General features: G+C 34.6%; 1 protein-coding gene across 3 annotated transcripts in view; it reads right to left on the bottom strand.

Moving 5' to 3' along the window:
• Positions 1 to 2926, bottom strand: part of LOC128237403 (synaptotagmin-1-like) — a 58341-nt gene extending 55415 nt beyond the window's left edge. Inside the window, exon 1 of one of the 3 annotated variants that reach the window (XM_052952921.1) lies at positions 2905 to 2926. The gene's annotated coding sequence lies outside the window, so the exon portion shown is untranslated. Of the gene's footprint in view, positions 1 to 1396; positions 1579 to 2904 lie in introns of those variants that run through there. The other 2 variants (XM_052952917.1, XM_052952916.1) reach the window with 2 other exon arrangements.
• Positions 2927 to 23141: the final 20215 nt, after the last annotated feature.

The raw sequence follows: 23141 nt of genomic DNA, 5'->3' as shown, positions 1-23141 counted from the left end.
GTAGCAATACCATGACAGTCACTGCTGGAGATAATAAATGACTTTGTATAATATTACATGACAGAAAGCACCAGCTGTGTTTGCTAGTCAATGGACATCATTACTGTCAAGTCATAACAATTCTATATTAATAATAATAATAATATCTGTTTTTGCATATTGTTTTGATGCTATTTGATACATATAACGTTTCCAAAGAGAGGTACACTAAAACTTTTTTTATCAAAGAAATAACTTTTGAAAAATAATGCAAGTCAGAATGAAAACTTTTAATTTAACGAAAGATACAGAGTAGATTATAAGTTTAGTTATTATATTATTATACAGATTGTAAAAACAAGTAATTGGTCTTTTTTCCCCTTTATTTCAACACCATGTTCGCTCAATCATGTTACAAATGCTGAAGATGGTCTTTCTTTGTAGAGTAGCATTGCTTTGATTATCCTGTATGCAGCCTAGAGGTAGCTGATCTGAGCCCCACAGCAGTACTGTCTCAAGGCCCCTCAAAAAGAACACACTACTGGACCAGTGTCTACCAAGGAAACAGACTCCAGCCATTTTCATATCAACTTTCAGTTGTACTTACAATCAAATCAATAAATTAGTATAATCTAACCTGTCTGCACCCAAACCAAGATTGACCAATGGACACCTAGATGAAAAGCGATAGTTCTAATGAAAATTATATAAATGCTAGAATAGAAAAACTAATGGGTATGGGTAAAATGGTAAGATCTGATTGCATTTTTAAAATATGAATTTCAAGATCTTTCTGAAAGGCTTAAAAGGATATGGAAAAAGAACTAGAACAAATGCATTAAGTTTGATTCTATTCTGTGGGGAATAACTGTGTACTTAAAAAGGAGACATAATTAACTCATGAAATATGTATGTTTTGACTTTCAATAATAAATTGCAGGGTTCTCAATAACTTTGGGCTTGAACATTCCAAAACGAAATGTTACCAGCCAGTTCCCTAATGTTTTGATACTGTTTTCAAAAAATATATAAATTCACGCTAAAAACTAATTTGAGCCCATCCATTTTGGACGCCAGCTTGTTCTTATTGAGAACCCTAAATTGTACAGCACATAATTTCATAAACATTATATAACGAGGAAAATGAAGAAAAATGCCTCAAAATGTACCTCAGAGGCTTGAAAATGTTATATCAAGCCAAGTCAGGCTTTGTATACAAATATTCACTATATTTTACTTCATTTAATATAATAACATTCATTTATCCAAATTCTAGGCATTCAAAAGCCAGTAATGTGATTTTTCCAAAGAACTTATGTTCTGACCATAATAACATTAGAATTCAAAATGTCTTCACTAAGCAGTATAAGAAAATAATAACCCTGACAATATTGGAGTTAACAAACTGAAAACTCACCTTAATTAAGTAAAATCCGGTAAAATATCCTGAGTTTAGAAATCTGGGACAAGCAACAACAAAATAATTCTCCGAAATATTTTCCAAATGCGGTCACATCTTGTAGAGCAATTCAAACATTTTGTGGTTAAGTTCCCCACTTTTCTATTTCCAACCGATTGCGAGAAGATAATCAATACGGCAGCAGTGGAGGATTCTGGGTAACGTCATATTGATGGAGAACAATTCAGGCTATCTTATGCAGTACTTATTGGGAAAAACAGCCACATGAGCGCTTTTCTCTTTTTGGTCAATACTGGGCCGTTTTGCGCAATAGGAACCCCGCTGAAATGTCGCTGCTAATAAACTGTGATATACGTATGCCTAACAGCAGTGTTTTAAAATAACAATTAACATGATACTTATTGTGACAGTTGTCAGAGGTTGTTGTTTTTAGAGGTTTTCTAGTATTCAATAGAATTGGATAGTTAATCTATTATCATAGGCTAATTATCTATCAACACATAATAATCTCTTTATTTGTCAACTGAATGGTTATAAAGCTGCACTCTCACTGTTATACAGTTTTTACAACTTTTTTATTGTTTGGCTTGGAAAGAACAATTTTTTGCAAACCAATGATAAAAGATGGCTGACAAAAGATCTGATTGCAAATTTTCATATTTCTGTTAAAAAATTAATGTTTAATGGCTTAAACTGTTAGTAAAGGTTTAAGAAAAATGCATAAAACATCAACTTTTGAACTTAAATGTAAAAATCTGCAATCTTATTTTTTGTCAGCAGTCTTTCATAACTGGTTTCCATGCATTTTCGGCAAAAATTGGCTCATTCCAAGAAAAATAATAAAAAAGTTGTCAAAACGTTCAATCTGTGAGAGTGCAGCTTTAAATGACATCTACCAGTGCCATGCTTATTGACCAGTCGCCAGTTGTCAATCAAACAATAAGATGACCAATAAAAGGATTATATTTTGTTAATTATAAAATATAAGAATATGGCTGCATTATCCAAATGGATTAACTGGTAAATCAGTTGACCAACAATAGCATCATTATATTTTGTAAATAAATATAAGCACATGGCTGCATTTTCCAATGGATTAATTAGTAAATCTCAATAACATGATCGCAACATACTAAATACATAGCATTTTTTTGTTTGACTACGGATTTATACCCTCATTTTTTTCTGCAAGATTTTACATTTTTTCTTCTTTTCTTTTAAGTAGTTTCTTGGTTTGGGTTCATGTCCAAATCTGTTGTTTTTAGAGCTCTCTAATTATTAAACATTATTCCAGATGATATGACACTGATTTCAAGTGTTACAATAATATTCATACACAATTTTACCTATAAAAAAATAAAACATCCTGACCTACATAGTCTTTTATTCCAGGGCATTAAAAAACAAAACAAACATGTTTTTTCACTGCCCAACAGAGATAGCAGATTTGCTTTCTTGTTATGATAATCATTATTAACAATTTAGTGCAATATATATTTACTTACCTTTTCACAGCATTGGAGGGATTCTAATGCGGCCAAGTCATATCATCACATACTTAATAAGTAAGAAATCCCCATATCCTCCTTTGGTCGTTCGCATTCTGAAAAAAATATACATTGCTATTAAATATATGATAATCACCATGTAGCTAAGATGACATTAGTACACAGGCGGGTAGCTGCCTTTATGTGGCTGAATCCACATGATTCTGACAAAAAATCAGCCAGAAGTGCAGTATGTGTAAAAAAATACTAAATAAAGCACCTCAGAACGCCCAGCTGCACCAGACTGTGCATGGTATTCAAAATTTTCTGAGCATGAATAGAGGGCTAGCTACACCCTTGGTACATTATATGACAAAAATAAACTCATATATTACCAAAAAGGCAAAGCAAGCCCCCCCCCCCCCCCCCCCGAGTGCCATGTTGTCAGGATTATATGGACAATTGAATGAAATATGCATGGACCTCCAAATCAAGTTTTAGGGCCATGGGTGCAAGCAAGCAGTGACAAGTTATCACACAGACAAGCTGTTTGCGTTCAAGGTCACTGTGACCTTGACCCGATGACCCCTTTATTAAAAGGGGTCATCTACAGGTCAGGCCCAACCCCCTAGTCAAGTCTGATGATCATAGGTCCAGGCTTTGTTGAGATATCACTGGGAGAAGCTTTGCTAACTTTTTCGTGTCACTGTGACCTTGACCTTTGACCCAATGAAACCCAAAATCAACAGGGGTCATCTACTGGTCAGGCCAAACCTCCAAGTCAAGTTTGAGGGTCATGGATGAAGGGATTGTCGAGTTACCACTCGAACAATTTTTATCATTCAAGGTCAATGTGACCTTGACCTTTGACCCGATAAACCCCAAAATCAATAGCTGTCATCTACTGATCAGACCCAGCCTCTAAGTCAAGATTGAGAGCCATGGGTGCAGGCATTGTCAAATTACCAATCGGACAACCTTTTATCATTCAAGGTCACTTTGACCTTGACCTTTGACCCAATGACCCCTAAAATCAATAGGGGTCATCTAGTTGTCAGGCCTAGCCTCCATGGTCTAGGCATTGTTGATTTATCACTTGGACAAGCTTTAAAATCCTTTTACCATTCAAGGTCACTGTGACCTTGACCTTTGGCCCGATGACCCCTAAATAAATAGGGTTCATCTTCTGGTCAGGCCCTATCTTCATGTCAAGTTTGATGATCATCTGTCAAGGAATTGTCGACCGACATGTGGAAAGTAATAAACCCCTCTTCTTCTAAGGGGTGCATAAATATCAGCATTTGTTAGCATGATCACCAAGTTTTTATGGTTCATCGCTTCAGAGCAAATATTTTGTGCACTCTATTTTGATTATTGGTGTACTTCACTATTTCAAATATTGGGCAGTGACGTCACACCTAATCATTTTAGTTTCAATTGAACATTATCCAACCAAAATCACTGAATTTTGTCAAACAAAAATGACCTTTAAAAAAACAGGATCCATAATAGGTGACAATAAATTCATTGCTAGATTTTACATCTCCGCCCCCCCCCCCTTCCCTCCCCTCTTTTTTCCGCTAACCCTTAAATTTCATTAACAAGAGGCACATCAGTGCCTGTGCTCCACTGGCCAAAAGGTTCAAGCAAAGACCACCTAACGAACATTTTCGTCAAGTTTCATACAAATACAATCATCAATTTTTGAGGAGAAGTTATTTAAAAAATTTTTTTACTTTAATAGCTCTGGCTGCCATGTTGTGCAGTGGACCGAAATGATTTGGGCAATTTGAGTAAAGGAGCACCAAACAAACATTTCTGTCAAGTTTTATCGAAAAAAGGTCATCGGTTTCGACGACAAGTCGTATAAAGTTTTTTTTATTTTTTAGCTCTGGCAGCCATGGTGTGCAGTGGACTGGAACCATTTAACAAATTTTGGTTAATGACCATCCAAGGAACATTTCTGTTAAGTTTCATCAAAATCTGATCATCGGTTTCTGAGAAGATGTTCTTTAAAGGTTTTTCTATTTTTTTGCCCTGGCAGCCATGTTGTGCAGCGGACCGGAACCATTTGAGCAATTTTGGTTAAGGACCACCCAAGGAACAATTCTGTCAAGTTTCATCAAAATCTGCCTATCCGTTTCAGAGGAGATGTCGTTTAAAGATTTTGCTATTTTTAGCTGTGGCGGCCATATTGTGCAATGGACCAGAACCATTTGAGCAATTTTAATAAAGGACCACCCAAGGAACATTACTGTCAAGTTTCATCAAAATCTGCCGAACCGTTTCAGAGGAGATGTCGTTTAAAGATTTTGCTATTTTTAGCTCTGGCAGCCATATTGTGCAATGGACCGGAACCATTTGAGCAATTTTGGTAAAGGACCATCCAAGGAACATTTCTGTTAAGTTTCATCAAAATCTGATCATCGGTTTCTGAGAAGATGTTCTTTAAAGGTTTTTCTATTTTTTTGCCCTGGCAGCCATGTTGTGCAGCGGACCGGAACCATTTGAGCAATTTTGGTTAAGGACCACCCAAGGAACAATTCTGTCAAGTTTCATCAAAATCTGCCTATCCGTTTCAGAGGAGATGTCGTTTAAAGATTTTGCTATTTTTAGCTGTGGCGGCCATATTGTGCAATGGACCAGAACCATTTGAGCAATTTTAATAAAGGACCACCCAAGGAACATTACTGTCAAGTTTTATCAAAATCTGCCGAACCGTTTCAGAGAAGATGTCGTTTAAAGATTTTGCTATTTTTAGCTCTGGCGGCCATATTGTGCAATGGACCGGAACCATTTGAGCAATTTTGGTAAAGGACCACCAAAGGAACATTCCTGTGAAGTTTTGTCAAAATCCGCTTATCAGTTTCAGAGGAGATGTCGTTTAAAGTAAAAGTTTACGCACGCACGCACGCACGCACGCACGCACGCACTCACGACGGACAATCTGTGACGACATAAGCTCCATGGCCTTCGGCCAGTGGAGCTAATAAAAATGTTGAATAAGGGTCTGTGTATTAGTCCAGTTCTTTCCGTTAAATGCGTTCATTTTCCTATATATAGGTTGATGTTGATGTACAATAACAATCATACATGTAAAAAAGGGGAATTTTTACAATCGCTTTTATGGTTCGTCTAGAAACATATGTAAATTGTCCCTAATTCAACAGATATATTCAGCGGTGAAACAGTCATCCAAGAAAAAAGAAAAGTAAAATGACTCCCCCACCCCCACCCCCATTTAAAAAGAATCTGGATGAAAATTTAACAATTACATCATATTGGTCTTTAAGTTACATAATATTATATGACAAAAAAGACAGTCACAGTCATCCAAATGTGAATGAACTAGAGCGAATGCATTATATAACTAATCTAGAGTGAATACTTATAAAACTGCTTGACACAAATTTTAACAAGCCCTGATATTCAAAATCCAGAAATCAGGTGCTCTGAGGACTTGTGAGTTTGTGCTATTTGCTGTTTTCAAATGGTTTATAACCCAAAAGGCAAATCATTTTCTGAGGTGATTATGATTATTTCCATAAAAAAATCAATGTATTAACCTTAATAAAAATGTTGATGTCAAATGCAATAAACTATCAAACGGGCAATATTTCGAATTTCCCTCAGCGATTAAGATATGAGAATTATCTGTAAAAAAATCTTTGAAAAACAGACAAACAAATTGAATTCTTCTATATATATCTTTTTTTCTCCCAAATCAAACAATGTATATTAAATATATCTTGATAAAATGTTAACATCGCCTGCAGAAAAGGATAAAATGGGTAATTATTCCCCAATTCCCAAAGGTAGCCGTCATAAGCAAATTAGTCCCGGTGTGTTGACATTGTTGTGTGGGAGATGGACAAAAATAACCCCCATCTCATCACCATAGTTACAGTGACGTAATTATTCCTATCCATACGCTAAACACATCAATATTTCCAGAAATCGGCCTTCCTGTCACAGGGAAAACATTTCCCCTTTAAAGCGCTGGAGTCAATAAAATCCCAAATGCACCTTTACAATTACTTTACTATATGTCAATAGTGCTTCTTTTGAAGCAGAAAAAAACAAACATGTAACACTTTGCAGCAATAACATTTTATATTTAGATGAATAGAAAGGTAAATAATATAGCCATTAGCTTATTTTCAGAAAGCGATTTAAGAGAAGTTTAACAAGAGTGGGAAAGTGTCAAACAAGATACCCATGTCAAAATTTTGATTGTTTAAAAACGTTTATGAAATTTAAGCAATTCAAGGGCCATAACTCTGAAGTGATTGGGCAACATGGATGATAGTCAAACTTGGCAATAAAGATTTGCACATACACACATTGTCCAATTTCCAAATTACAAACTTTAATAAAATGTACATAATTTTCTCTGTACTTTTTAAAGGGTTTGTAAAATGCACTTTTCATTTAAAAAAATATTACGAAATAAAGTGTGGAAAATCATTAGGGGTGTTATGCACGAGCCAACTGAAACCACGCCCCCCCCCCCAGCCCTGAGGGTATACCGGGGATAGTGGGGGAAATGGGCCGTGTTTTTACCTTTCAGGTGGTCCCGCAGTGGCTAGTCAGTGTTATCACGTGATATTACCGAGGTAGGTGTATAGCTTAATTATGTCACCCAACTAGAGTAAGCCGTTGTAGCTCAGTGGATACAATGCTGGACTGCAATTTTGGCGACACGGGTTCGAACCTGGTCTCCGACACAATTTTTTTTTTAATTTTGGTACTTTTTTTTACAATTATGATATCAAAGCGTAACACATTCTATTAGATAATTGTCCTCAGATTCGTTACAGAAAAAAACTTTTTTTGGTGCCAATCTGGTGTACAGTCCCTTTAACGCATTAAATTGTATTTAATTCTGCAATTTTACAATAAAGGAGTAACATAATTTTAATAGAATTTTCAGCTGCATAACAGGATAATTATTTTTGGTGCCAAAATTTTATGATGATCAAGTCCCTTTCAAACATTCTTGTTCAATTCTTTTGGTGCCAAAACATGACTGAGTCCCTTTAAAACATTCTTGTTCATTTTTTTGGTGCCAAAACATGACTGAGTCCCTTTAAAACATTCTTGTTCATTTTTTTGGTGCCAAAACATGACTGAGTCCCTTTAAAACATTCTTGTTCATTTTTTTTGGTGCCAAAACATGACTGAGTCCCTTTAAAACATTCTTGTTCATTTTTTTTGGTGCCAAAACATGACCATATAGTCCCTTTAAACCATTCTTGTTTATGTCTAAGGAGAAATGGGTTAAATTTCCAGCTGCATTTTCACAGTTTTACTGTTTTGACAACTTTTTTTTATTTTTTGTCTTGGAATGAACCTGTGAATCTTTGCGTAAATATCTGAAAACCTGCGATATAAGAATGTTGACAAAATAACAGATCACAGTTTTTGAAAGTTACGTTTGAAAATTGAAGTTTTTTGGCTGAAAGCTTTGCAAAAAACATCTATTTCCGAAAGTAAATATGAAAAACTGTGATCTGATTCTTTGTCAGAAGTCTTATGTCACTGGTTCTCAGACATTTGCGCAAAAGTATGATCACAAAAAAAGAAGAAGTTGTCATAGCTTTACCATAAATGAGGCATCTTTAACCAGTCAGTAAGGCCTTGGCCCCATTCCCCGAATGATGAATAAAATAACAAAAACTAGCAGTATAATGATCTGCTCGGGACAACAACACCAAATGATGGCAATGTAACCTCAAATTATATTTCTTGATCCCATTCCCAAAATGATGAAGAAAATAACAAAAACTAGCAGTATAATGATCTGTTGGGGACAACGACACCAAACGATGGCAATGTAACCTCAACCTATATGCCTTGGCCCCATTTCCCAAATGATGAAGACAATAACAAAAACTAGCAGTATAATGATCTGCTCGGGACAACGACACCAAACAATGGCAATGTTACCTCAACCTATATGCCTTGGCCCCATTCCCCAACTGATGAAGAAAATAACAAAAACTAGCAGTATAATGATCTGCTCGGGACAACAACACCAAACAATGGCAATGTAACCTCAACCTGTATGTCTCGGCCCCATTTCCCAACTGATGAAGAAAATAACAAATACTAGCAGTATAATTATGATCTTCTGTGGACAACAACACCCAACGATGGCGATGTAACCTCAACCTATATTTTTCAAACAGATAAGCTAATATAAAAGCATCCCTTCAAAGAAAAACGTTCCCAAGCGATATTAAATCAATATAAGCAATTTCCTAAAGATAAAGCACACCCCATGAAACTTCCTGGATGTCTATTTGATTGAATCATTGCACGCAAATACAAAACAACCAATGTTATAGATGTATTAACAATGTCAACCAACGCGGCTATTTGTCACTTTGCAGGAAATAATTTTGCTTAGGAAATGACAACATTTTAAATAAATGTGCTATGAGTGAGTACCACATTGTACATCCATTAAAGCGAAACAAAGCTACAGATACCGGTCTTATCCGGCAAAAATATTGTTTAAAATGCACCAATTTCAATATAAAACATCTGTTGGTACCATTAATATCAATTATTAATATGTCAATTTTACAAGGGCCTGTGTTCCATTACTACGATCTATTTAAGACTATTTGAGGAACAACCGTTTTGAGAAAATTGAAGATGGTGCTTAACTGGTGTTTACTGGTAATAATTTCATCTCCCTGGATGAGCGTGGTATATTATTATGCAAAGAAAAGTGAGCCAATTGTTCAGAACTTTTAAAGTTAACAATATTGTTAACGTTGTCATTGTTACTTGAAACGTTACTTATCTAGAAGTTCAAATGATGTGGTAAACACAATTTTTAACTTTTACGGTAATAAAAATTTGAACAATTGTCCCATAAATGTCACAAAACAACAAAGAGACTGGTATTAACTGTTGAGGCTTAGGCATAAGGCTTTTCAAGCATTGGAACTAAACTAACAATAAGCATAAGAAGATCTTTTAAAGATGCAGTTTTGCTCTCAAATAAGATTTCTCATAATTTATACAATTGTTTTATTATACCAAAAAGGATAAATAAATGTTGAAAACAATGGTTCTTATGAAGGATACCGAGTTAAATTTGAAAGAAAGGTGCAGAAAACATAGTTGAACACAGTAAATCTTTTAGCCCTCGCCAATCATTTAATATTTTTGCATTTTCAGCTATTACATACACAGTTACAATCATGTTATCATTAATTAATATTTTCCATAAATGCATTATTTTAAGTAAGGAGTTAAAGGTTTATCACACAAAATTTATGTTTGTTATACCGTATTATATCATGCATAGGACGCACTTTTTTACCCCCAATTCTCGTCTTAAAAATTGCCTGCGTCCTTTCTATGCTATTAGAATTTCATCTAAGTTTTTTCCAAGTCCCTTTCAGGTCGAAAATATCGGACCGGTGAAGAACGTGGTAATAGTAAGTATCTGTACTGCGTCTGACCGAAGAGAACAACTGACATAGGTAAAATCACGCAAGTTAACACACGCAGAAATATATTGAATGTTTACTTTAAAATGATTTATTGAGAAATAAATTAAAAACAAACACGAGTGTTTATCTTTTTACAAAAGGGACGCTACTCACAAAAACTCGATGTGAGTCAGCACTTTAACTGGATTGAGTTATAACAACGGAAAATCGGGAAAGGAGGTAAATATCAATTAATCGTTGTTCATGATTTTAATGTTTCATATTTTACAAAACATTTTGTTGTATGTTACTGTTTTAAAAAATTAATAAAGGAATGTGCATAACGCAAAGTAGCATTATTGTCACTATCAAATCTTTTCAAATGTGCGAAAAACACCCGCTGTCTGTCATTAGAAAAACATCAAAAGAACAAACTACTGCGACGGTAATACCGTATGGTTGTTTGTTCGCACTTTACCCGACGTGCCTTCCGTTGGCAAGGATAATTACCCACAAGCATTAATTATGCCGACATGCTTTAAAGTTTAATCCGCGCAGCAACAAGCTTTAACAAAACAATCATCAGTCTTGACAATACAGTTCTGTTGCGATTGCAATGATTGCAACGGTTGACTGGCATTCAGAAGGCATGTTGAGACTATTGCAACGGTTGACTGTCAGTCAGAATGCGTGTCCGGACTATTACGGCATTTGTATAAGTCTTATAATATGCGTGAATGTTCTCAAAATGTCAAGACATATATCATTGTTGTGTACGCTAAATTACCGAAATACGACGATAATTATCGAAATACACAAGACAGTTATCGAAATATGCCATATATACAATTTTTTGTTTGTTTTACATGTTATAAATACATTACCAACCTCAATTTTTCGGCTCCGATTTTGACATTTTTCCGCTGCGTCCTATCTTATATATTAAGGGGTTTTACCCGTTTTCTCAACTATTTTTAGGCCTGCGTCCTATCTATGCTAGCGTCCTATACATGATATAATACGGTACATGTATTTATTGATTTTGAATAAGAGTGTCTCTTTAATATAAATTAATAGAGGGATAACTGCCTTTGAACAGACAAGAGTTCACTTGGGGTTAAAACTAGTTTAAGACATTGCGAGCGCAACAAAGCAAAATGTCAGGAACTTGGAACCATAGTAATTATTTTGCTTTTCAAGTGATATTTTGGGAAAGGGGCTGTAACTGATGTTGGAAACACTTGTGACTCAATCCCTTTGCATGTCCTTTATTATATATTTACAACTTAACTTTCATTCCTTCATTGAACGTCTTTAAGCAATTGCGACTATTTTACAATGAACGCAACATCTTTGGATATGCTTGGACGACTAACATTCATGCATTAATATAAATAGCAAAAACTTTAGTTTGTATTCTGTCAACACAGTGTCGAAATTAGCACAAGCCCGCAAGCCCTGCACTGGTGAAATGTCTTCCGGGCTTGCTCAAATTCTGAATTTTATATAGCAGGACTTGTTCAAAACTTTTATGCCAAGCAATACAATAAAAATTCGGGCTTGCTCATCCAAAAGTCTAATTTCGATGACTGTCAACAGGCCACAATTTTTTTTTAATCAACATGTTGAAAAGAGTTTATTTCAGATTAGTTAAATTTATATATTGTTTTCATTAGCATTTCAATTTAAGATAAAAAGTGGGTTTATTTTGGGAATATTTTTTTCTGTAGCAATAAAATATGTAAACCTGTCAGGTGATTTTATTTGTTGCATGGGTGAGAAACAATTACTGTAAGGTTTTCTTTAATGAAATTAAGTAATTTATTAACAATTTTGGAAAGAAATAATCCACTTTTGGTATAAATATCAGTAAGGATGTCTTTGTTTCTCTGTTGTTTTCTTCTCCATATATTGCCTAGAAATTAATGAAATTCTTTTATATTCAATGAATAATTATTAAATAATAAAAAAATAGTTTATTGGTACCAGACTTCACAACAGACGTCAATAATAACCCCATATAAGTTATAATGAAAACCTCTTATCTGACAAAGACATAAACTTCTCCTGGATTCTCCACCAAAATACTTAATTACTTTCTGTGCTTTTTTTGCAAAAGCTGCTTATTTTGTTGATGATTACAAAGAGTCAATCAATAAGTTTTAGGCATCATTTTAGATTCTGCAAAATACTCGGTCAATACCATTTGTATCTTCTTAAGTTGTATGATCAATGCATCATATCCTGACAAGACAAAATATTTTGGTATCTCCAAGCTTTTTGACCTTCTATTGCAGAGGTTGAAATTCCGCTACTTCCAAGTTGAAAAAGCATATTTCCTGTCCAATTTTTAGACATCACTTTTGCTTCCCAAAATTATTAAAAATCATTAACTTGAAATTACTGTTTGTGCTGATGTTACAGTCATGTTTGTTTCTAATGGACCAGTGGCCAAAGCAATTACTGTGACATGTTTACCAGTAAATCAGTTGGATAATGCAAGCATGTGCAAATATCAATTTAGAAATTATAATTGTATGATAAGTGAACTGATTATTTGAATGACGACTGGCGACTGGTCAAGTGTATGTCAATATTCCGCTACAGTCCCTTTTCTGGCCATGTCACGGGTCAAAATGTATAACCCATTCCAAATGACAAATATGTATGATTTTTCCCCAATTTCAAGAAAGAAATCCCAAATGAGATAAAATCATTGTCACGAAAAGCCTGACTTTTCCATGAACACTGTGTTCCTTAATTACTGGCGCAGAGTTTCTAAGCACAGGAAAAACTCATTTGGAACATTTCTTCATATTGTACAATTATAAATACATTTATCAGCACTTTTGGGTGACATTCATTCTTAAATACACTAATTTCACAGAGAAATATTGGCCAAAGTGATTATTTTGATGATGATTTATATTCCAAATATCGTCAATTATTACAGGACTCGAACAATCTCAATTTTAGCAGGAACTTAATCGCAAAATTGACAAATAAAGGCCAGAAATTCTCCCAAAATTTGTTAATTTTACGGCGTAAAGTTTCCCAATGGTCTACTGGGTCTTTTTCTCAAAATGGACAACAAAACTCTGCCTTAAATTTATTTTGAATAATTGAGCTTGAAATCTAGTCACCTTAAATTTCCCCCACTTATAGCCTAGCATATTTTCCAGTGCTTAAATGCCAAGTATTAATTAAGACAAAATGTAGTACAGACACTGCTGAAAATGGGTAAATATACGGGAATGTACTGAAACCTGTATATCCATTGTGTACGGTAAGTGTACGGGATGTTGAATATACCGGAGTGTTGGGACCCGTATATTCACAAAACTCCTATATCTTGAGTATACAGGATTTGATGTATGGGCGTGTACTAACCCGTACATCAATGTCATAATAAAAACATGAATTCTGTAATCAAATTATGCCATTCCCGTACACGATGAATATACGGGCGTGTACAATTCCCGTATATTATGGATGTACAGAAATATACAAGTTCCCGTACACGGTGAGTGTACGGAAAAGTAACAATTCCAGTACACTATTGATATACGGAAATGTACTTTTTCCCGTACACCCATGTTGCAAAAAAGTTTGGAAATTTGTTATCATTTGACAGCATATATTATACGAACAACATTTATACCATTGACGTGTATACATTTTTCCCTGTTACTTTAGAAAGAGGTCTGAATACTAAAAAATAATTAAATACGACAATCCTGAGTGATTTGACTAACGACAGGTACTTTTACTATTTTGATGGATGTACGGTACCGTACATCTCCGTATACCTTGAGTGTACGGGCATGTACGGTCTCCATACACTTTAAAAATACGGGATTATACCATTCCCGTACACGATGAATATACGGGCATGTACAATTCCCGTATATTATGGATGTACGGAAATATACAAGTTCCCGTACACGGTGAGTGTACGGAATAGTAACAATTCCCGTACACGATGAATATACGGGCGTGTACAATTCCCGTATATTATGGATGTACGGAAATATACAAGTTCCCATACACGGTGAGTGTACGGAATAGTAACAATTCCCGTACATGATGAATATATGGGCGTGTACAATTCCCGTATATTATGGATGTACGGAAATATACAAGTTCCCGTACACGGTGAGTGTACGGAATAGTAACAATTCCCGTACACGATGAATATACGGGCGTGTACAATTCCCGTTTATTATGGATGTCCGGAAATATACAAGTTCCTGTACTCGGTGAGTGTACGGAATAGTAACAATTCCCGTACACGATGAATATACGGGCGTGTACAATTCCCGTATATTATGGATGTACAGAAATATACAAGTTCCCGTACACGGTGAGTGTACGGAAAAGTAACAATTCCGGTACACTATTGATATACGGAAATGTACTTTTTCCCGTACACCCATGTTGCAAAAAAGTTTGGAAATTTGTTATCATTTGACAGCATATATTATACGAACAACATTTATACCATTGACGTGTATACATTTTTCCCTGTTACTTTAGAAAGAGGTCTGAATACTAAAAAATAATTAAATACGACAATCCTGAGTGATTTGACTAACGACAGGTACTTTTACTATTTTGATGGATGTACGGTACCGTACATCTCCGTATACCTTGAGTGTACAGGCATGTACGGTCTCCATACACTTTAAAAATACGGGATTATACCATTCCCGTACACGATGAATATACGGGCATGTACAATTCCCGTATATTATGGATGTACGGAAATATACAAGTTCCCGTACACGGTGAGTGTACGGAATAGTAACAATTCCCGTACACGATGAATATACGGGCGTGTACAATTCCCGTATATTATGGATGTACGGAAATATACAAGTTCCCATACACGGTGAGTGTACGGAATAGTAACAATTCCCGTACACGATGAATATACGGGCGTGTACAATTCCCGTATATTATGGATGTACGGAAATATACAAGTTCCCGTACACGGTGAGTGTACGGAATAGTAACAATTCCTGTACACGATGAATATACGGGCGTGTACAATTCCCGTTTATTATGGATGTCCGGAAATATACAAGTTCCTGTACTCGGTGAGTGTACGGAATAGTAACAATTCCCGTACACGATGAATATACGGGCGTGTACAATTCCCGTATATTATGGATGTACAGAAATATACAAGTTCCCGTACACGGTGAGTGTACGGAATAGTAACAATTCCCGTACACGATGAATATACGGGCGTGTACAATTCCCGTATATTATGGATGGACGGAAATATACAAGTTCCCGTACACGGTGAGTGTACGGAATAGTAACAATTCCCGTACACGATGAATATATGGGCGTGTACAATTCCCGTATATTATGGATGTACGGAAATATACAAGTTCCCGTACACGGTGAGTGTACGGAATAGTAACAATTCCCGTACATGATGAATATACAGGCGTGTACAATTCCCGTATATTATGGATGTACGGAAATATACAAGTTCCCGTACACGGTGAGTGTACGGAAAAGTAACAATTCCCGAATATAGAATATACCCACGCTGCATCAAAACCTAATTATGTCGAGCAGTGGAGCAATATCCTCGGTCCCAAGTATACAAATCGTGCACATAACCTTATGGCTCCCTCCAGGTCTTAATTTTACACTTTTTCCCGAACGCGTGTTCCAAAATAAACAAACATTTGCTAGGTGTTAAAATTTTCGCAAGTTGTAAAAATTACAGTTGAAACTCAATTTGATAAGGTGTGAAACACCGTTTATTACTGTTAACGCATGACCGATATTAGTTGATATGGGCATTTGAGATGATAATTATGAGAAGCTAATGACGAGAAGTTAATTGTGAGAAATGTAAATGAGTAATAAGATTATGAATTAACACTACCATGTCGATCCAACATGGGAATCTATGACAATAATTCCTACTTGTCACTTTGCTTTGCAATATGGCCATTTTGTAAAAATAAAATTTCTATTTATTATTGATATTTCTTTTAAAATTTATATTTAGTATACATATAGTATATGACAGCCTTTGAACATATAAGCGATTTCCACAACGCAACACATAATCGGTGTCTTAGTAAACAGACGACTTCAAACTTAAAATACATTGAAATATATTTCATAACTGGAGAATTGAAAATTGGTATGTTTGAAACATCGGTTCCCTCGTATATATAAACACATAAGGCTATATCACTTCTAGTAAATCGTAGGAATTAACTAATACATTTTTCAGATAAGTCCACAGACGACTGTTTCAATTTATGGGTGACCGAAGAAATTGGGTGCATAACTAATATATGTTGTTTTTATATTTAAAGGTGGCACCTAATATAATTAAGATTTTAGTGTCATCACTGTCTTTTTCTCGGGTACTTTTATGGCCTTTTCAATTAGTGCATGTCGCGCGGAGATCATTTGTTTTCATAACCACATGGCCAGTGGGTCATAAATCTACGAAACACAAATTATTAAAATTATTAATTAATTTCATCGACAAGCTGCGGAAAATATTATTATCATATTATGCATGAATTGAATAATGGTAAATAAATAAATAAATAAATAAATAAATAAATAAATGAATAAAATAAGTAAATAAATATCCAGCAGGTTTATCTCATTTAAAATTGTATTCAAACGATTTTATATTATCTGTGACATCTGCTTTGATGAATGCTGATAAAAGAAGATCATATCTAAGATAAGGCGTCAAAAGAGACCGATTACTTATTAAACACAACAAAAATATTCATCAATTTCAAGTTTTCTAATTGCATTTTATTAAAATTGCATTAAGTTATAATTTTGAAGAAACCAGATTTGTTTTAATCTTAATTTTATTGAAAATGTCTCTAATTGTTAGCTTACTTTCTTCATAGTTTGGTTCCTACTATGAACTTCCTTTTCATTAAAAGCAGTTTACCCTAATCCTCTCATTGGTATGAGGGAGTATGAGGGAGTTGAAATAAAGATGCTCTTTAAAGATTGACAATTTTAACATTTTTTTAAGTTTGGTCTCATCTGATGAATTTGGCATCAATGCCTTCATTTCAGTCATTTAAGACACCTCACAGTATAACAGATCTCAACTGTTTTGAAAACTGCCGAAATATTTAGTTTTTTTAAAACGTTAGTATTATTGTAACGCTTTTAGCCATAAAACATCAATTTTCAAACCTAAATATGAACAATTGTGATCTGATCATTTGTCAGCAGTTTTATATCATTGAATTCCAGAATATTACTCAAAATTGGCTCATTCCAAGACAAAAAAGTAGTCAAAACGGTCAATCTGTGAGAGTGCAGTTTTAATACTCATTTATTATTATGTATGTAAAAGAAATGCAGAGGAAGTCAAAATCAATGTAATTGTGTTAATGTCAGTGTTTTTGGCTCTCGTTATTTGTTTAATCTTTCTCTCAATCATAAAGAACTCATTTGTAATAAATATTTAGAAAAAAAAAAGTATTATACTGCTGAACTGCAGATTGTCGGAGGACATGGCGGATAACAAAGGGCGACTGATAAGCCACGCCTTATTTGGACGCTGATTGGTCGGTCGGGTATTGGCCGGCTAGTTTGACTGACAGCGCGCGTTATGTCAATTAGTGACATGATCATTTGCTTTGAAAAACCACATGGCCAGAGGGTCATAAAACTATACGAAATACAACTAATATATATGCAAAAAGCTACAGAAACATGCTCAGTAGCAAAAAGTTTAAACATTAACCCGGTTTAGTGGCAACGCCAAAGACATAGAACACAAATTCACAAACAAGAAACATAGAACAGCACACAACTCAACAAACAGCACAGTGCATAAATACTATATATATATATATATATATAAATAATTGGTATGTTTATCAAGAATTGTTAGGTACCGCCTTGGAACGGTCAGTAAAATGTAAATTTACTGGGGGTTTTAACCAGTTTATGTGCACAAACCTCACTCTTATCCCAACAATTCTTAATAAAGATAAAACGCAAAAGATAAATCTTATCAAAGTATGCATTAACTAAAACACACAAATTCTAAATCTTATTAATTAATTCGACAGACTGCGGGAAATTTAATTACCGAATAAAATATTAATAGAAATAATGAAAAATAAATACATATATAAATAGCCAGCTTCCTTATCTCACTAATTATTGTATTTAAACAATTGTGACAACTGACTTGAAGAATGCTGATAAAATCCGCTCTGATGTCATATATAAAATAAGAGGCATCTGTTTTTGAAGAAATTAGACTGAATACTTATTAAAATCAAGAACAATAATTATTAATTTCAAGTTTGCATGATTTTCATTGATAGCGGTTGACTCTGACCCATTCATTGGTATGAGGGAGTTGCAATAAAGATGCCCTATCATTAAAGTTACACTCTCTTAAGTTTGACAAATATCTCTGTATATCCAAAGATAAGAGAATGGATATACGGAAGTCCGTACACGTGGTGTTCTGTATACGTATTAATATACGGGGTCTGTACATGTGGATATACGGGTCCGAACACACCCGTATATTCAAGATGTACGGGACCGTTCTTTCCCGTATATTCAACCATTTTCCGCAGTGAGATAAAAACAGATGACAATATCTTTCTGAATACAAAGTGTTTGTATTTTCTTTACATCTGATTCTGAAAAGTAAACTCTCAAGAAATCCTAAAAACAATGACCTTGGAATCATCATTTCTTAGCCACAGCAACGTCAGACCGATCCATTGTATAAAATTTGGCCAAGAAGATGAATAGTCCACCTGGAAGTTGTTTTTTTTACCCTGTTTCACTCTTCTTAGTTGTCTTTATTTCAAAGGCATACCAAAGAAATGTTTGTTCAGAGTAACCCAACCCTACCTTCTAAAAGCCACTGCCCTAGTGATTTGTCTGTGTCTGATTTAAAAATAAGATAAAGAATAAATCTTAAAGGCCCACATCCTTTCTCGAATAGTGACTGGATTCATTCCGCCACATATACCCCCTCAAATTTGAAAAATCATCCTCAGAAAGAGGAGTTTTGTGTATTTATTAGTGATGGGCGGATGATCGTCGATAATCGATTATATCGGCAGACATTCGTAATTTGGCGATTGGCGACCTCATCGTTCCATAAGCGAATAATCGAAATAAAAAGTTTGCTTGAATCCAGTAAATTTCCAACTTTATATAGCGCAGTAACTTAGAGCTAAGGGAAGTAACCAATACTTTGAGTTTAAACTTTCATTTAGTTTTTCTTTGCGTTTAAATAGCTTTATGATGGCGGACGGCCAGAGGGGACATCGATCTAAAAATATTTGATTATCCTGGATATCGGTTGTCCAGGTGCTGGACAAGTGCAAATTATTCCAGCGAAATGGTTAGGGTCATTCAAGCCCAGATTCTTATGAAACTAGGCTTGATCGACCCCAGCTGTGCTCACATATTGAAATGAACGTCAAGATCAATGTAAAAACTGTTTGAAGAATTGGAAATGTTTGCCGTCCAACTGCGAAAATACGTGAGAAAGTTTTGCTTATTAAATTTCCAATTACTCGTTATTTTTAATAGCTAATGCCATCCAAAACCATTGTGTTATGTCTCATTTTTTTCAATTTAATTTTCAAAACCGGTTTAATTAATTCACCAGTCAATTGTAACCAAGCCCCCCCCCCCCCCATTATTCAATATGCCAGAAATAATACCTGTTTTCTGACTGAAGCATAAGAAATGAAATACACATGAAAACTAAGGTCCTTATTGGTATATATATCAGAAAATGATGCTTTTGTGATACTGTCCGATTACAGCTGATTAATCGGATAATCGATCGATCGGATAATCGATCGATCAGGGTCTCCGATTAATCGATTATGAAAATCCAAGCCGATTGCCCATCACTAGTATTTATACTTACTATAAAACACTGGTGGCTTATTCTGCTAGCTACAATGTTCTAAAAAAATTGCCCATCTTTTTTAATAAAATAACAAAAATCCTACCTTCCCTACCTAGTAATTGTTGGGATATTAACTGATTTGTTTTTGTTTGGTCTAATATCAATTCACATTACATTACCTGAAAAAAATCACAGTACACAATATTCCACTGATCCATCTTGGCCCAGCCTTCAACAATGTCAGTGCATAAAATTAATTATAATTCATATTAGCAATTTTGAATATATCAAATCAAGCAGTATGCCAATGGCTATTATGGGTGTAGCTAAGAATGGTCTAGTGGTTTAGAATAAGATGTTTGCCCATCACCCCAGAGGGTCCTATCACCATCAGGAGTACTTCATTATGGTCTCTGAAAAGGGATACCAGTGCTTGTTTCTACACAGAAAATTAAGTCAAAAGTGAAATTGATTCAGAACAGCTTTATTCTGTCTTCATAAATTGAGCCAAAATCAATTTTATAGTATATATTAAATGCCATTAGGACAGCTAATGTTAAGATGAGAAAATAAGTGCTAAAATGAGCACTTTAAGAACTAATCTTACACAATGGTACATTATAAGAAAGCACTTCATATTCTCTGGTGGCTGCAATTCATGTCTAGCTATGAGCGCTTCATTACATTTCATTTCAGGTCGTTGCATATTAATAGCAAATATGCATCTAAATGGAAACTTTGGTTGTTCGAAACATCAGGTCACTAGAGGTTTTAGTTTGGGCCCAGGCATCCTCGAGCGATCGCAGTTTTACTGAAAAGTAGAATTAAATGCCTCCTTATAATAGATTCATAATAAAAAGATCTTACATAATATGGACATATTATGATATACAGTTGCAAGAAAGTCAATAAATCAGTTTACACACGTCATGGTTAAACAGAAAGCCACCGATTCTAACCTTGTGCCCACCACTTCAAGGCCATTTCATAGTCATATTTCTCCATGTGAGCACCCTCCATGGAGATCATAAAGAGAGTGTTCAGGAAGTCGTTGCTTAGGCGACCTCGCAGGCATGTCTTCACTTGTTTCAACGCAAAAAATTCACATTCACTGTCTGCAGTAGATGCTGGGATCAGAAAGCTGATCGAAGCTATGACAGCCAGGTCCTCCCATCCTACTTTGAATGGACCTAAATGACCTCTTCAACCATTCCTGTGAAATTTCAGCCTCCTCAAGGTCTCGTCATGCACCATGGTGGTCGTGAGGAGCATGTACTGGTCCAACACTGCGTCCTGAGATTGACTGTTGGTACTGGCTCACGAGGAGTTATTTATTTGTTATTTATCGAGCCAGTTTTACAGTTTATTGCATATCTTTTTTGACATGTCGCATGCCTGGATTAGGCATGTCTGACCATTTAATGCTTTGACTACCGATAAGGCACTGGGGGAAATCCTGGTATTACTATATATATACATATATATATATAGTAAAATTTCCATCCTGTGAAATAATCATGGCATGTCAGGGGTGAATTTTGGATTATCCCACAAGGAAACCGTTTTATGGGATTTAAACTGTTTTTTACACTTTCACTAGAAGTTTATGTCTGGTTAAGTTCACTGTGCGTACACATAGGTTGAAAAGTTGTGAAAACAAATATTTTACTTTTTGTGTTGTAAATTATTCAAGAAAATGGCCATCATAAGCCATTCAAGCATAATTTTTTTTTTATTATATTCTTATAAAACTTGGACCTAGATTTAGATTTTGCGTGTTTATAGTATATATAGGATAGGAATTTACATAAAAAATAGTTTGCTTCTGTCCCCTGTGGTTACTACGGATGTGCTCACTAATTGAAATGATTGCAAAATAAGAACTATTTAAAGAATGGAAATATTGAAGTCTAAATTTGAAAACATAAGGAAGGTTTGTTACTTTAATTACACTTGTTATTTTATTTTTAATTGAACTCAATCTTATGTCATTCTCAACCAATAAGTTCCTTCATGTTTTCACGGACCCATGTCTGTTATTTATTTTTTTAGTTGTCATACTTTCTGCCTACAGTATCACTTGTTCAAAAACGTTCTAATTTTCTAAAACCATGTCAAATAAACAAACTTATGATCATAACAATATATTTTTCTGTAAATATCTACACTACAGGCTAGACTGAAAAAAACTTGAAATAGGGATTATAACTAATAGTCTAAATTACTATACATGTACATTTAAACACTGCTATTCCGATCACTTTGTCAAAAATATCGCTATTTCAAATTTATCTTTCAGTCCCGATTTAGTTGCTTCTTTGTATTAATAATTATAATTTATCATTCATTTAAACACTGTTAATCTGAAGTTGCCGGAACCCAGAATTTTTTTCGGTACATCAATATTTCAGATTCACAAATTTTAGATGATGACAGCATTTGAGATAAAATTCAGGTGCCGTAAAATATTTAGTTGCAAAGATTGCAATGTCGCAACATGTTACATTTTGTTTGAGTGATTGTTAAGACTTCAGTAGACATGTTTGTGGAATGATCGTTTAATAAATAACAAATAATTTGTAATTACTGTCTACTTTTTTGATATTTAAAACAAAAAATGTGATGCATGCCACTTCAATTTACAAATGATTTAAGCAATGCATTTCTGTAATGGTGGCAGTATTGGGATTTGTTCTTACAAGTCAGTGACACACTGTCTTAATAATTATAATTAAATATATATATTTCTTAGAAAACAAAAATCACCTTAGACATCTTGCAGACGCTTTGAACTTTCCTGTGTATTGCCCCAAAGAAAAAAAAACTGAAGTAAAGAAAATGTTCCGTTGAACCGTTAGAGTAATCTCCCTTTGTAAACAGGAAAA

Source organism: Mya arenaria, chromosome 6, assembly GCF_026914265.1.
Source record: "Mya arenaria isolate MELC-2E11 chromosome 6, ASM2691426v1".
Classification (NCBI taxonomy): Eukaryota; Metazoa; Mollusca; class Bivalvia; order Myida; family Myidae; genus Mya; species Mya arenaria.
The sequence above is the reverse complement of the archived record's forward strand: the minus strand, read 5'-3'. Positions and strand labels throughout refer to the sequence as shown.